The 13281-nt window shown below is 43.6% G+C and overlaps 1 protein-coding gene and 2 long non-coding RNA genes across 6 annotated transcripts in view; 2 read left to right on the forward strand and 1 right to left on the reverse strand.

The window, feature by feature from the left end:
• Positions 1-13281, forward strand: part of LOC309533407 — a 197161-nt gene that overhangs the window by 64098 nt on the left and 119782 nt on the right. The window lies entirely within an intron of this gene.
• The window catches only part of BCL6 (BCL6 transcription repressor), a 71890-nt gene that overhangs the window by 27321 nt on the left and 31288 nt on the right, over positions 1-13281 (forward strand). For 2 of the 4 annotated variants that reach the window (XM_082224147.1, XM_082224153.1), the window contains exon 1: positions 12848-12935. The exons of 1 other annotated variant lie outside the window; for it this stretch is intronic. The gene's annotated coding sequence lies outside the window, so the exon portion shown is untranslated. Of the gene's footprint in view, positions 1-12847; positions 12936-13281 lie in introns of those variants that run through there. One more of the 4 variants, XM_082224152.1, reaches the window with a different exon arrangement.
• LOC309533320 lies at positions 1656-12610 on the reverse strand. Its single transcript, XR_014220113.1, has 2 exons — positions 6832-12610; positions 1656-6799 (listed from the first exon to the last, which is right to left on the reverse strand). It is a non-coding gene; the product is annotated as an uncharacterized lncRNA (long non-coding RNA).

A 13281-nucleotide genomic window follows, 5' to 3' on the forward strand; every position in this document is an offset into this window, starting at 1 on the left:
AGTATGCAGATGATTAGCATATGTAATGAGACAGGAATCCCATATCTCTATTCAGACCAGATCTCTCAATAGTTTCCATAGTTAGTGATAAGTTGTAATTCAGCAACTTCTCTTTCAAGCCTGTTTCTGAAATTCTTTTGTAATAAGACAGCTGCTTGGAGACCCTGTATTGAATGTCCTGGGAGACTGAAGTTTTCTCCTACTGGCTTCTCTGTCTTGCGATTCCTGATGTCAGATTTATGTCCACTTATCCTTTGGCGTAGGGTTTGCCCTGTTTGTCCAAAATAGAGAGCTGAAGGGCACTGCTGGCATTTGATGGCATACACAATGTTAGAAGGTGAGCAATTATTTGCCTCTGTTGAGAGAGGCAGTGTGGTGTAGTGGTTAGATTTGTTGGACTAAGGGCTGGGAGATACCAGGGCCAGGGCCATGAAGCTCGCCGGGTGTCACTGTGGGCGCCAGTCTCCACCTTTCAGCCTGTCCTACCTTGACAGGCTGTTGTGGGGATTAAATGAGGAGGGGAACAGGGCACGTATTTCCACCTTGAGCTCCTTGTGGGGGGGGAGAGAAGAGGATATAAATGCAATAAATACATGAAATAATAAATGAATAAGTCTCTGAGAATCATGAAACGGCAAGGAAATTCCTCCCTGGCCACAACTGGCCTCTGTGCCAGTTATTGCAGGAAAGAAAGAAAGAAAGAAAGAAAGAAAGAAAGAAAGAAAGAAAGAAAGAAAGAAAGAAAGAAAATAAGGAAGTAAATAAATCTAATTGGAAATGTATTTCACCACACACTGGATAAGAAAATTTGGGATGGGATGAGTCAAGGGTGTATTTCAAAAGAGGACTTGCTTAATCGGTTATCAATTGATTATGCATTTTACGAGGGGAGGGGGAAATCCCTGCTGGCTTCAATAATTTGAATGTGAAGATACCCTTAATGATCAGAGAGGAAATAGGATTTGGTCCTCCTTCGGCTCAACTGATACATAGTGATTAACTGTGGCACAGAATTCAAAGCGGTACGATCAAAGTTTTATTCAGCTATAATATATGGTACTTACATCATTATCTGTCTCGAAATAATGTCCAGCAAAATAGGACATTGTGCGGGGGAGAAGCATTATGGGATCAGAGTTGTGCAAGAACTTCACGAAGGAATTTCCCTTAGAGAAAAACCATTGTGGGATGCTTTGCAAATTTGCATTTCGCACCCCATGAATTGGATAAAATATACAGAGAGCTCTTTAATAAACCCTGGTGGTGCAACTGTTTGTTTGCAGTTTTCCTACACATCTGTAGAACGGACCACAATCTTATTGAGTTTAGAAATTAGCATGTTTATTCCAAAGTCCCGCTGAGTTCGATAGGACTTACTCTCAGATCGGTGTGAGTAGGATTGCAGTTGAAAGGAAAATAAAATTAATGAGACTGTGGGTTTTCTCGTCAGATCTATTGGCTGGGTTATTTAGATTTATTAGGCAGAGCACAACTCCTTTACTGATTCTCCAAGCTTCAGGCAGCGACCAAGATAATCGTTGCAAAGAATCGGTGTTGCAGGACATCTCCATCTGTCAAAGTGTGGCACGTCACGCAAATGTCAAAACTTAGCAGAAATAATTTAACTCAGAGAAAGAAGACAAGAGAAGATACAGTTTTGTCAATATATCTCATGTTTATTCATTGAGCTCTGGAAAACTAACCATGGTATTTTGATATTTCCAACACATTTCTGTTATAATTTCTAAATGCTGCGTTTTCCACTTTAATATTCCGGATTTATTTTCTTTTATTGATTTATGAACAAAGGGCAAACATAACAAAAAAAGAAGAAGAAAAAACAAAAAATCAGACATTTAAACCACAAAGCGTCACAGTCTGAAAGGGCACAAAGGTACAGGGAAGCTCCAAATAAATAATAATATATTAACTCGTGCAAAGATTCCCTTTGCAAATAATAAAGATTTATAAAATAAAAGCATTCTCCACTGGTGTGAGTCCCATCATTATTGAGAATAAAGGTCCTATCTCGTCTTAAATGAGCCAGACCTTTGTATATGCTGGCAGTCCCACTGAGTGCCTCAGTATTTGCATATGGAATAAAATCATGCCATCAAGTTCTTTAGATACTTTCAGTTTCTGAGATATCTTTTCCAGAAGGGCAATTTGCCAAACCTTTGAATACCAGCGGTCCAAATGGTTAAGCTTAAATGTATTCCTACATTTGGCAAAACAACCAGAGAGGGGGAAATGAAAGAGGGGGAAATGAGGCGGTGATGGAATATTCACCCTGGTGATATACTGTATTTTTCCGTGTATAAGACTATGTGTGTTTTTTTACTCTAAAATAATGCTCAAAATCTGGGCTTGTCTTATACACAAATAGTATCTCTCCCCCCCCCCATTTTCTTAAACCGGATTCCCCAAAATAGGGGGCGTCTTATACATGGGGGCGTCTTATAGACGGGAAAATATGGCACTTAAAGCACAGAACATTCTGGCCTCTAATAGCAGAAATTTATTTATATAAATCTGCCTACATCCTCCCAGATCGTAATACTCCATGTGGAACTTCACCCAGGCTTGATCATTACCAAAGTTCAGTTGGAGAGATGGAGAGGACTGTGCCTTTCCTTCATAGGAATAACCGAAGGGTCATCCTGGATCAGGCCATTTGCCCACCGAATCCAGCATCTTTTTCCCAAGCTGATTCTCCGCCAGCAGGGTGTGGGTCCCTCAGAATGCCCCCTCCCCAATATTTGTGCTTGAGCGTTTGGCTTTCAGAGGTATACTGCCTCTGCAAATGGAAGTTCTTTTAAAAAAAGCTGTCACACCTAAAAAACAAAAGCTTTTAAGGGATTGTCACCACGAAGCAGCCACAATTACCTTCCACAACTCTGAGGTAGCAAAGGGTTTTCTAGTTTAAAAAGCCTAACTTCCAGGAATTCTCAAACCACGCCTCTCGTTGCAGAAAGGCATTTGTGACACATGCATGTTCTTAGGGGAAGAAAACGATGGGGTCTGTTCAGTGCCGGATTTACGTATAAGCTAAACAAGCTCTAGCTTATGGCCCCACTCTCTTGGGACCCCCCCCCCAAAAAAAATTAAAGGAAAAAACAAACAAACTCCTGGATGTACATTTCCAAAATATAAAAGACGAATAAAATAAAACCTACATACAGCAACAGTGTTTTGTGTTGTGTAGGCTCCTATGAGGCCCATAAATTACCATAGAGCATACATTCAACACAAAAAACAGCGACAATTTGTTGTTGACAAAGGACAGCTGGACATAGAAAGGGCCCCATGACCTTCAGTAGGTGAGGGCCTCATCAAACCGAAATCTGGCCCTGGGTCTGCTCATAGGAAGAGAGGAGGTTATGTTTGGAGATGCAAAGTTCTACATGTATTAAGTCCTAAATTCAGCAGTTGTCCTCTGCAGGGACCCCAAGGTCTGTCCCCTGCCCAAGGGCTATAGGATCTGGGATGGGGAACATTTGAATCCCTCCAAGAAGCTCTGAAGGGGTACAGATCTTCTTCATACCAGCTTTAGACACTCAGCACCGGGTTAAGCACTGATGGATGTATCTAAATCAGCCAGTCCACTCGTTTAAATGATCTAAAATACTGGTTACCAAATTGGGTGGTGCCACTTGTGGGGGGGAGTTACCTAGGTGATGTTAAGAGGCAAAGGGGGGCGGTCCCGGAGGTATAAATGACTATCAGAAAAGTTGGATCATCAATTTTGTTGAATTAAACAAATTAGTTTTAATTGGATTTTGGATAACCGTGCAATTAATTGTTGCTGTTTTTGAATTGTATTGCTTAGTGAGTTGTGCCAACTGCTGTTCTGAATAATGCCTTTTATAGCGTTGGGTAAGGGGCACGAGGAGATGAGCTTATGGGAACAAGAGGCACGGGTCTGGAAAAGTTTGGGCTGCGTCATACGAAGGAACACATTATGATGCTTTTGCAAAAGTTCAGCTTTAGTGCATCACCCAGCTCAAAACAATTCTGCCGTCACTGGTATTATAGACTAGTAATGCTGTTTTGGAGATCAATTGGAGGCTTGCTCTCAGCTAATTATTTAAGTGCATCTGTAGTCCAGGCAAGGAGCAGAAAAGCAAACCCTAGCAGCTTGGTTACATGCATTGCTGATGCTATAAAACCAGAAGACACATAATATTAAAAAAAATAAAAATCATACGGCCATGTGATGTTTATGTACATTAAGCAAGCAAGCAGGCAGTTAAAAACTGAACATCAGGGAGATAAGATCTTGGGACACCTCATGCAGTCTGCTGTGAATTATACCGACGCTTGGGAACAAACAAATAAGAAAGGTAGAAGCAGGAGAAAATTATATGTCAGACCTGGAAATAGCACAGGGGCTGTACAGAAAGCCGCCACCCAGCCCCAAAGTTTTTTAAAAGAAGAAGAGGAGGAGGAGGAAAAAGAAGAAGGCTAGATTGATTGCAAAATAAGGCTGAAGTGCTCACTAACTGGACAAATAGCAGGAAACAGGGCCCTCCCTAATGTGCAAACAATCCAAATTTTGGCTGGGATGCTCAAGAGGCACCCAGTAGAAATCTGGAAATGCAATAGTTACGTTGTTTTGACACCTCGAGGGATGAAGGGGGATAACAAGGGTGGATGCCCTTGTTTGCATTGTGTGGGCTCATGAGAAGAAGAAAAAGAGGAAACGTTCAATTTAATTAAAACAACAACAACCTGACACCATTAAAATGTAGCCCATAATATTCACCAGTGCAAGGACAAAGGCAGATAGGATTTATACCCACCAGATAATATGCATGGAATATGCCCACTCTGTTCTTAATCTGGGTTAGTCAGTCAGGAATGACTATCGGTTTCACCTATGCACTCACATTCCTTATTATATATCTTTGAATAGTAACCACCAGTGCTTTTTTCTTCTAGAAAAAATGGTACTGGTACTTGCTGTTACTGTCAGTGCCACATTTTTAACCAGTGCTTCTCTTCCAGATATTATGGTGCCAGTACTGCATACCTTTGAGTATCCGCAGAAATAAATAATAATAATAATAATAATAATAATAATAATAATAATAATAATAATAATACATGATCTGAAGACTCATGAGGCTACCTCATTGCAAATGCTAAACATGTCTTCTTGCCATAATCCAGGTGAGAGACTTCCGGGGAACCCCTTGTACATTGCCTTGGCTTCTAAAAGTGGGATATAAATCAAAGTTTTTAAATTTTAAAAAATGCATGGATTAAAATTCCAGAGATAATTTCCCATAAATATTTTTTTTGTGGTCTGAAAGAGATGAAAATCTCCTTTCCCTCTGTGCATCACATAAATCACTTTGAGGGTCTATAAACCACAGTGGAGATGTGCTACAGGGCAACTTATCAAGCTTGTTTATGAGTCTGTGTTCCCTGAATAGGTTAATGCTTCCCCCTAAAATTGTTGCAATTGAAGATGTAATTGGGTTATTAAAATATGCATTCTTCTCTCATTTTCGTGGGGGGAAAGAGTGAGGAACGTAGGTGGAGGTTAATTTTGAAAATAGGAAGGAGAAAAGGAAGAAGAAGAAACATATTACGAGTTGCATTATGTCCTGCCACAGAAGGTAGGGTTGATTGCATGTAATGACAGCTGTCATGTTGCCCCGTGGGCCTTGCTGTCAGGCCTCCACCTCAGAAAGGGAAAGATGCACAACCATCACAACCAAGGACAGGACAGCAGTCGGCACTTTGTGCAACCGGTTTAATTTCCTGTGAGCTGTCCTGCTCCATTTGGAAGGGCTTCGCTTTCTTTTGGAACTGGACTCATTCCGCTCCCTAACTGCACGTTATTCTATTGTTGCTCCTGCCCTTAAACCATGTGGTGAAGGGCCAGTAAGAAAACCGAGGAATAAATTCGGCAGCTTTCCTTCAGGGTCTCGGAGATCACCCTATCTAAGGCCAGTTCCTCTTGGACTGTGAGATCACTGAACAGCCTTCGTCGGGTCTGGGACGGCTGTAGAGCCAAAACGAGTTGGCTGTTTCCGAAAGCCCAAACAAAACGGCTGCTAACTCTTCCCTGAATGCTCGAATATTTGCCAAGCAATATTCACCAGATATTTCCTAACTTGCATCGAAACCAGCCTCGTGCTTATTTGATCCCAAACCTTTTGATGACTGCCAGTCGACACTGTTTGATAGCTGACAAGCAATGCTGTTTGCTAGGAGAGCATGGCCTAGCATTTAGCACTTGACAGCTGACAGCTTACGGGATTTCACATTTCGTGCCTGCCAGTGCAACCGGCAAGACACCCACAAGGCTAGGGTTTCAAATTTTGAAAAGCTTCACATTCAGATTTCTAATGCCGGAGATTCCAATTTGGGACTTGATTGAAGTTTGGAGATTTGCAAACACTTCTTTTGAGTTCTAGGCAGTTGCATGGTTTCTCTTGTTTGCCCCTCCAGTGTCCCTGCTCTCAGTTTTTGGGGGCACTGTGACATGCAAAATGGACTGCATCAGTTATTCACCCGGAAATCATCAAGCTAAAGTTCTGCTCCCTCTGGACTATGCAATTTGGGTGAGAGGAAACAAGAGAATGTACAGTGGTACCTCGGGTGAAGAACTTAATTCGTTCTGGAGGTCCGTACTTAACCTGAAACTGTTCTTAACCTGAGGTACCACTTTAGCTCATGGGGCCTCTCACTGCCGCCGCACGATTTCTGTTCTCATCCTGAAGCAAAGTTCTTAACCCGAGGTACTATTTCTGGGTTAGCGGAGTCTGTAACCTGAAGCGTATGTAACCTGAAGCGTATATAAGCTGAAGCATCTGTAACCTGAAGCATCTGTAACCCGAAGTACCACTGTATCAAAACAGAAATTATTTGCAGTTGCAAAAGCATAACAGAATTGTTCCGTAAGAATCAATCGTGACTTTAAAATGTGGATTTCATAATCTGTGCTTCAGTCCCCTTAGGAAAAGATCCCGTGACTGGGCCATCGTTACAAAATATCTGTGCCTTTTTGGTGATTTAGGCACCATCCTTCAGAGGATACTTCATTTGCTTAATTCCTCCAATAAAATAAAAAAAAAGTTTAGTGACAGGATGTCAGCTTATTTAAAGGGATGAATTTGAGTGTAAATCTGCTCCGAGAAGCAGCACTCTGGCTAAGCTCCCCCAAGGCACATTGAAATCATTGGGATTTACTTCCAAGTAAACATGCTCACGTCTCAACTGCATCATCGAACGCTCCTGCGTTTAAGTCATTTGCTGGATCAGTAAAGCTTTGGGGAGGAGGGTTATTTTGAGGGTGCTTACTGGGGTTCTGCAATGTGCATTTTAACCTGACTGCTCATCGAACGGTTGCTTAAGAGCACGACAATTAAATGGCTAAAATGTTTTGTGCCGCACGCCATCCCTGCACAGAGCTTTTCCAGGAAGGGAAATGGCAGGCTAACTTCTCCGAATGCGAGGCCAGGGAGTGGGCAGGCAGGAATGAGCCATTTGGCTGGGGAGCCAAGGCTCAAATATGCCCTTTTTAATTTCCATCCGATCAGAAATAGCAGCTCCAACCCAAATGCAAAGCAGATGCCCACTTGTTGTTGTTGTTGTTGTTGTGTGTTTTTTCCTGCACGCAGGGCCAACCCATCCCCACTGGCCACAGTGGATGTCCTACACCCCATTCTCTCCTGATTGCTCTCAGATGAAACAAAAGCCCCTCCATTCACTTATATGGGAAAATCAGTGACTTATCCGGCAGGGTCCTGGAGTGAAAGCTAAATTCCCTCCTCAGCTGCATGAAGGAAAATTGATGGAGAGGGCAGGATCCACAATGAGAGCTGGATGAAAATATATAGATGAACCAGCTGGAGACAGAACTAAGATTTAAAAATATAAGGGACCTTATTGATTATATTTCAGGAAGGGTGGGTGGGCAAAATGGTCAGTTTCAGTTTCCTTCAGTTTCTCATTTTTTGCCAATGTTAAATTCAGTTCACGTTTCCATATCAGTTTTTATTTTTTAAAAAAAACACTTTTCAAAGTATTCATAAATATTCATCGCCACTGCAAATATCTCCTAATATACACAATTGTGCATGAAGGTCTGCCTAATAAACATATTTTTTTGCAAAAACATTTCCCTCCTATACATCCTGCAGCATCGTGTAAGACTCAGACAGTTCTGCTGTTAGTTTCTGTGAGACAAGGACTGGAAATCTAAAGGACAAATGCCAACATTAACTAACTAACTAACTAACTAACTAACTAACTAACTAACTAACTTTCTATACCGCCCTTCATCTGAAGATCACAGTGTAATTTAGAATATAATGTAAAAGAGATTTGTTATAACAATGCATGAGGTATAGCTCTCTCGAAACATCGAAACATCTCTTGAAACATTTAACCACTGCTGAGTAATTCAAGGGGAGACTGAACTCAGCTTGTTTGATAAAGAATAATATCCCTTCTTAAAGTTTATTAATGGTGGAGGTGAGTTTAGAGAGCCTCCAGTGATTCAGTCATCTTCATGGCAGTTTTATTTGAAAATATTAGTGACTTCGTTTGGGCTTTCAGGTGTATAGCAGACTTAATATTGTATGTAATTCTGTTGCATTGCATCGTGCCAGAGTCGTCCATGATTTTTCTCTTTTGCTACTATTGAAAAGAATGTTATGATTTATTTAAGAAAGAAAAAAGCCAGTAATGTATGCCTTTATGCATACTTTGCCCCAGGATATGCATTTCCGTACACATTACTCGACTGTAGAACTGCCTTGCAAAATTCAGAAAAGTGCAAATTTTGAAGGATACTTCCACTTTTCGGTTTGCTTATTATTCAGAGAAAGTGTGAATTAGGTCGGTTTGCCTTTAAATACAAAACCGAACTGAATTTCTCCCTCATCTCCAGTATGCATGGTGGGTGGTTGAATTCCATAGCCACCTATCGATCAAGGCTATGCCTTTTTACCCCGTATACACTTTCCTTTGCATTTATATTGTGCCTTTCCAGGGCTCTCAATGTTGTTCATCTCGGTAAGGCAATTCCCCCTCGCCGTCAACTGTGTGAGGGCATTCAGTCTCGCGAGTCCCATATTAAAAATGGCAGGTTCCGCTTTCAAAGTGGGGAATGGGGTGTAACAGAGATGGGGGCCCTCCCAGATCCTTAGAATCATAGAACCGTACAGTTGGGAGGGACCCTAAGAGTCATCTAGTCCAGCCCCAATGCAATGCAGGGATCTCAGCTAAAGCATCCCTGACAGACAGACCTTGCAGGGATATTTGCAGACCCTGGGACTTCAAAGCAAGTGATGGAAAAATGGCAAAATCAGATATTCCTCCCCATTCTTTTTCTCTTTTGCACAGAGGGGCTATTGCAAAGCAACAAACAGCTGCTTCCCACCCAAATCCTTTTCTCGGGGCCTCTCTTTAAAAACATGGAAGCAGGTGCAATGTGTGTGTTTGTGTGCACTTGCTAAAAGACGCTCGCTTTGCAGGGTTGATGGGCTTGGGGGGGCAGGGGGAGGAATCTGGCCCCTTGAGAACAGCGCTTGAAACCCAGCTGGGAATTTGCAAAGGCGATTCATGGCTTCTTCCTCCTGCTCTGCAGTGCCCCCTCTGGCTACTTTAGGAACACTACCCTCTGACCTCTGAAGGGGAATGGCTCTGAAGAATAATACATTTCTTCCCCACTTAAAATCAGCCTATAGGGAGGAAATATTAGGCTGCGGGCAGATGATGGCACACAGGGAGGAGTGCAAATAGGAGGCGCACTCAAAGCCTTGAGGTCCATTTTACTTGGGGCCACAGGCAGACATCCAAGTAAATAATTTCAGCCAGTTTGGTCCATTATTTACAACACACATATGCATTTATATTCTTTTTGGCTCTGTATTGGCTGACATCCTGTCATCTAGTGGGTGGGAGCATGGTTCGCAATAATGAATTTGAAACGAGTTTTCATACTCCAAGGAAACACAATAGGAATTTTGTCTCCCCCTTCAAAGTGCGATTGTGCTAAAGCATTAAGGTGGTCAATGTCAAACCGTTCAAACAGCCCATTTGCTGCCTCAGACTCGAGAGATTCAAATTTCAGGGAAATATAGATTTTTATTTTCAGGAAAATAATGACTTGTAACTATAGTTGTTATCTATCTGCACACAAGCAAACAAATGCAAGGACAAATCGTCCCTCTGATTTATGGCTCTATTTGCAGACATCCACCAAAACATTGTGCCCTTTGCTCTGCAATTGACAAAATGAGATAAATCCATGTTCCTGAATTGCAGTTTTTCTTAAACTGCATTCAAAGTCTGAATTCTCTGCAAGACATTAATCGCTGGAAGGTGCATAACCCCAAAATCACGCGTATTTCTTCCTTTCTCAAAGATCTGAGAGGATCTATGCAATATTTATACTGAGAATTAAACACACACACTGAAGTTACAGCTGAGTGTTTCAAACAATTTGCATGTCATTTAATCAGTTTCCCTAAGCAATCTGATTAGCCAGTGTGACTGTGCTGTGATTCAGACTTGGAGAGATTGTTGTAAACAAATTCCCATTCATAGTTTATCGAGCTTCCTTCATTCTCTTCCCCTCCCCCTTCTGTCAAAGGGGGGGGGGAGAGAGAGTTTAAGAGAGAAAGAGTCACTGAGCTATTTATAGATCCTCCCCCAATCTCATAACAATTAGAGGTTTATTATCATTAAATAAACAAATAATTGAGAACTCCGCTTGATAGGACGGCATGCTGGTTAGGCCCTGATACAGTGAAAGTCGGAAAGACATCTGCATCGTCATAAGTTCCAAAACAAGAACAACAACACCTTTGATCCTCAAAGTTTTGGCAAACCGTCTTCCCCCTCCGTGCCCCCTCCCAGGCCATGCAGAGATACACACACACACATATATATATATATTTACAATCTATTTAGCTTGATAAAACCCAAGAGGCCACACATGTTTCCAGGTCTAAAGTCTCCTTCAACAGTTAAAAAGAAGGGAAGCCTTTTCACACAGACACACAGGCAGTTCGCTACAAAGCGAACAAATAATCCCCCCCCCCAAAAAAAATTCCTAGCAATAATTTTCAATCTACAACTTTAAAATAAAGGCTTTGCAGAGACTCTGGAGCACGCAGAACGATCCGCATTAAACTGCTCTCATTTCTAATCAAGGACAAGCTTTCGAGGCAGAAAACTGTTTTGACAGCCAGGGATTCCCAAACCCTGGTTTCATTTTACATTTGCTCCAGATGGAACACTCCCCCCCCCCAAACACACACAACTCCCCTTCAAAGCCAGAGATCTGCTATGACCCAGCCTGCAGGGCACAAGGGGGTCTGGATCTGCCCTCCCCCGTCACCCAGCTGCCCACCCCACAGCTGCAAGCCAGGCGTGGGCACTGCAAGGCCCGCTTGCGGTTCCACCATAAGCAAAATGAGCTGCTTCTGCAACTTTCCCTCTTGCCTTCCCCACTTAAGCAGAGAGAGGGGGCTGGTCCATTTGGGAGCCCCTGAAGACCCACAATCTGAACAGGGGAAAGGGGGGAAAGTGAAGCGTCCCAGAACCGAACCACCATGTCAGAATCCTTCAGAAAGATAAGCCGAGTGAGTCCTCCCAGCAAATTGAGTTTGATGAAGAGTCCTCGATTTATAGGAGAGCCACTGGAGGCAGAGGGGGAACCCCACAAAACTGAAAAACTTCCTGAAAAAGTAGCTAGAACGGAAAAACAAAAACAAGAATCCACAAACAAACCACGACCTTGTTTCTCCAGCAGCGAATCCTCCCCCTTCTCTGAAATCACAAGAGCCCAGAGGAGATGTTTTCCAAAAAAGCAAAAAAGCAAGTCCCAGATCTCTCTTGAAAGGAACGTTCCACAAACGCACTGTCGATAAATTAAAAAAAGAAAAGACAAGGTATTTGCACGAACGCACACACACAAAATTCCCCAGTAAAGCAAAGAAGAAAAACAAAACAAAAAAACAAAAGTGTCTTATTTCTGAACGGGCTTCTTCTCCTCCTCCTTCTTCCTCGCTCTCAGCCCGAAAAACTGCAGGTCTGCCCCCCCCCTTCTTCCTTTTTCAGTTTTTTTAAAAATACGAACCTTACTCCAATTCTTCACCCCCACCAACGCCTGCGGCGCAACGAGGATTTCTCTTTGCCCTCCTCCTGCTCTCGTTTCTTTTTCTCCCCTTTCCTACTGAATATTGCTGGCGGCGGCGGGGGGGGGGGAGAGAAAAAGCAAAAAGTCAAAACAACCCCCCCCATCAAAAGCTGCATATTATTATCACCATGTTTTGGGTCTCTCTCCCTCTCTCTGCTTAGGACCTGAAAAGCAAATGCAAAAGCCTTTGGAACGAGGAGGGGGGGTTGTTAAAGCTTTTTTTAAAAGAGATGCTGGGATGGGGGGGGTGGGAACCGAAGCTGCGAAATGGAATTCGCCCCGGATCCCCGGATTTCTCTTATGTCACCGCCAAGCAAATTAGTTCTCAGAATTCCAGCGGGGGGAGGCGGGCGGGAGGGAGGAGGGGGGAGGCAAGCGAATAGAACTCTGCAACATTGTATTGAGGCCGATCCCTGACGTCACGGTAGGCAAGGTCCCCACGTGACTGCCAGAGAGGAGCCTACCATTGGCGACGGGGGGGCCCGGGCCCCGCACCTCCCTTCTGGCCCCTTCCCGCAAGTTTTTTCCCGGGGGTCTCCTTGGGGACCCCTTCCAATATTCCCTCTACAAGCTCGGGGGTGTTCTCGAGTGGGTTCCGGGCCCCCTTTGGCCCCTCCTGGCAGAAAGCCCTTCCCCGGGATCCTCCCCGGGCTGCCTGCGATGGTAGCGCCTGCCGCTCAAATTCCGAGAATTGAGCTGTGTTGATTCTTAGAACTGGGGTTCTTAGAAGTGGTGATGCAAGGAGTTTCTAGGAAAGCGCGGAGACCAGGTGATTCGCTCTCGCTCGCTGCTTTGCATTGCTACCGCTGTCCGGGCTGCTGCTGCTGCTGCTGCTGCCTGCGCCGTGCCTCTTTGGATGAGGATGATTAATAATAACCAGAATAATAACCATAATAATATTTAGAGCAATAACAATAGCAACGCAGCCAAGATGCTGGCGGCGACGGCGGCGGTGCCAGGGCTCCCTTGCGCGCTGCGCCTCTTTCATTTCCATCCATCCCATTGCCACCTTTTTTGTTGCCTGGAAATCGGGGGCTTTCTTGAGCAAGGAGGGGGAGGTGGCTGGAGGGGGGGGAAGGCTCTGGTCCCGTTCGGCGCCGGTGCTTTTGCAAAGG

The sequence above is a fragment of the Podarcis vaucheri genome (genome assembly GCF_965113315.1).
Source record: "Podarcis vaucheri genome assembly, chromosome: 5".
In the NCBI taxonomy this organism is placed as follows: domain Eukaryota; kingdom Metazoa; phylum Chordata; class Lepidosauria; order Squamata; family Lacertidae; genus Podarcis; species Podarcis vaucheri.